The sequence below is a fragment of the Lathyrus oleraceus genome, chromosome 2, assembly GCF_024323335.1.
Source record: "Lathyrus oleraceus cultivar Zhongwan6 chromosome 2, CAAS_Psat_ZW6_1.0, whole genome shotgun sequence".
Classification (NCBI taxonomy): Eukaryota; Viridiplantae; Streptophyta; class Magnoliopsida; order Fabales; family Fabaceae; genus Lathyrus; species Lathyrus oleraceus.
This window is the reverse complement of record NC_066580.1, coordinates 307,855,666-307,858,902: the sequence shown is the minus strand read 5'-3', so window position 1 is coordinate 307,858,902 and position 3,237 is coordinate 307,855,666.

Genomic DNA, 3,237 nt, shown 5'->3' with positions numbered 1-3,237 from the left:
AGAACTATGAAGCTTTGAGTTTCTCATTGTATCAGAGGATACGTAGGAGCGAGATCTGCAATCTCGTCAAGCACCCTAATAAAAACATTTTTGCGACCCTTTTTATTTTCTTTCACACCTTCAATAATTCGAAGAAAACAATTAACATAAGATAACCATTCAATCTCAGGTTTAACTAAAAGGTTCCCGTTGAGTACAACAGACGTGAGGAGTGCTAATACCTTTCCCTCATGTAATCGACTCCCGAATCTGAATTTGGTTGTGACGACCATTTTCATTTTTAAGGGTTTTATCAATATTCTCTCTTTCCATCACTGGAATAAATAAAGTTAGGTGGAGACTATGTTTGGATTATTTTTCCATGACTTCTCGAAGGATCATAATTTTTGAGATGCGATACTAGGTTGATTGAGAAAGGAATTCTCTGGAGGTGAGAAAAATACAGAGGAAAAGGGGATTCAATTGTTTATGCTAAAAATTGATTTTACTTCTAAATCAACATGTTCATATTCTTAACAATGTTCAGACTCTGATATAGAGTAAACACAACAACATAAATATTAAGTTCAAAAGTAAATGCAAGCGACACAAAAAGATTATCCTGGTTCCTCTCCTTAATTGAAAGTAGTTCAGTCCCTTAACCTCAACAAGAGTTTTTCACTATAACCAAACTGATTACAAATTCTTAAGCCATTAATCAAGACTTCCTGCTCAAACACCTTCGAATGAGACTTCCTTACTTAAGCCCCTGCTCAAGACTTCCGGCTTAAACCCTCTGGTTCAAGACTTTCTTGCTCAAGCACGCAAGTGAGAGACTTCTTCTACTTTTAACAAACTATTTAGTAGATAAGATAATTACTATAGTTTGATTCATAATTAGAAGTATAATATTGTGCAACAATCATAAAGGTTTTTAACTTTTCTAAGATTTCTAAGATAAATCTAGGACAAGAAATATTAATATCTTATGCTATAATAGTTACAATACCAACTCAGAGTTATGCTAAGATATTTTTATGTGTTATGATGTTATGACCTTCCTTTGAATCTTCAACTTCCTGTTATAGAGATAGAAAAAGAGTCGTTGGAGGTTTGAACAACAACAAACTTAGTGAAGACGTATGCCAAAAGAGACGTTGGAGAGTTTCTTCTGGTCTGAAGCTTTATCCACTAAAAAATAGAATTGCTCTCAGTATCTTTCATCGTACTAGGTATCTACCAAAAAGTAGAACGGTCTAAAGATGTCACATCCCTTTTTCTTAAACCTTGCAAAGCTAAACACCCTAGTTGACTTTGTCCAGAAATCTGGGGTTTTGATTAGACAAGACTGCTTTAAATCATTTTACAGATCAACCACTCTCCACACCTTCAGAGTCTGAGCTGTCATCAGAAGCTGGGTCATGAGGCCAGAGTTTGATGCCTTTAGAGGCGATGAATTAGTTCAGATTTTGATCAATCAGAATCAAACTTTAAATTACTTCTCCATATATGCTAACAATCAAGATTAGTTATATGCTTGTGATCCTTCACACTTAAACAAAATATTAGCACACCTTTTTATTATTTAAGTACTTTGTTATCATCAATCCCTTTTAGAGGCTTGAACAAATCTTGTTCTAACAATCTCCCCGTTTTTGATGATGACAAACAAATGTATTTAAGAACAATGGTTGATGATTTAATTAACACAGTCTAACATTATAGGCCGAGGTTTATAAGCTCCCCCTAAGTTAGACAATCCATTAAGGCGAGGTTTGTAAGCCCCCCTAAGTCTGATAGTCTATTAAGACAATGTTTGTAAGCTCTTCTTAACTCCTTATTTATGTTAGTTTAATCCTATAATTTTAATCAACAAAGTTTAACACCAGAGTCTGAGGTTTGTAAGCTCCCTCTGAGTTTGGCAGTCCTTAGGTTGAGGTTTGTAAGCTCTTCCTTTAGTCTTGACGATTCATTAAGGTAAGGTTTGTAAGCTTTTCCTTAAATCCTTGTCTTTGTTAAATCAAAACTAGTCATTTAAGCTCAGTCATATTAAATTCATTCAGAAGAAATTAATATCAAAATAACATTGAGTGAATTGGGTTCATGATTTAATTAAAAGCATTCAAAAATACTTTTAATCTTCTTAAACATTCCCATAATTTTCTTCCCCTTTTATCATCAACAAAAAATATACATGTTAGCATAGAAGGGGACAAAAAAATGTTTATCAATACAAAGGAATATATGGGAAGGATTAAATCTGGTAAAAACATAGCATGAACAACCTTTACTCTACCAATACTGAGAAACGGCTAAAATGATTAAACTGTATTCTTTGTTTATCAAGATGTCACACGACATTCAAGAATATCAACCATCAGAGGCACACATTAATGACTTGGATGTTTTACTTTCCCATTTGCAACGTTCAAGGCACACATCTCTCTTATAAAAGAAGTCCATCAGAACCACATTTCTCATCTTTTCATCCACCTCTACTTTTCTTCAAGCATAATGGATTCTCCAAGCAAGACAACGACAATCACCATGCATACTGAAGTTCCAGCACGTCAAATGCAGCAACCAGTGGAAGAAACCTAGCCAACTAGGTCGGTCATCACACGGGAAGCATTACGGGCAATGAGACGCAAGAAGAACAAGAAGAAACAGAAAAAGAAGAAAATAAAAGTTCCACAAAGAATGTATTATTATGATTCTGATGAGGGGAGTGAGGAACAGGTGCCTGACTTTGAAGATTGTGTAGCAGCAAAGGGTTACACTTTAGATCTTGACAAGATCATGTAATCTTCAGAACAATAAATCTCCCTCATGAATTAATGAAAAAATGTTCCTTTTTTGTAATGATTTTGACTATGACTGTTTAATACTATACTTAATGCATTTTCTCATCTAAAGTTCCCATAATTTTTTTTATCCAAATAGTAACCATGCAAATATTATATCATACTTTTATCAGAAAAATAACATTCCCAGATAAATATATCTTAACATAAGCATGCAAAGAATATAAAATGGCATATATTGAATAAACATAAGAAGAAAATAGTCCAGAAGATAAATAAAGGCCTAAAACTAAGGTTTCTTCAATAAATTCAAAATGGCTCTGAGATTTGTACACATAGAGTCTTGTCTGACATCCATATATCTCATTTTGTCGACCATTTATTTCTACTTATTAACCATGATCTGCTGTGATGAAGCAACTGAATTCATATTCTTCTCCAAAGCATATTGTCT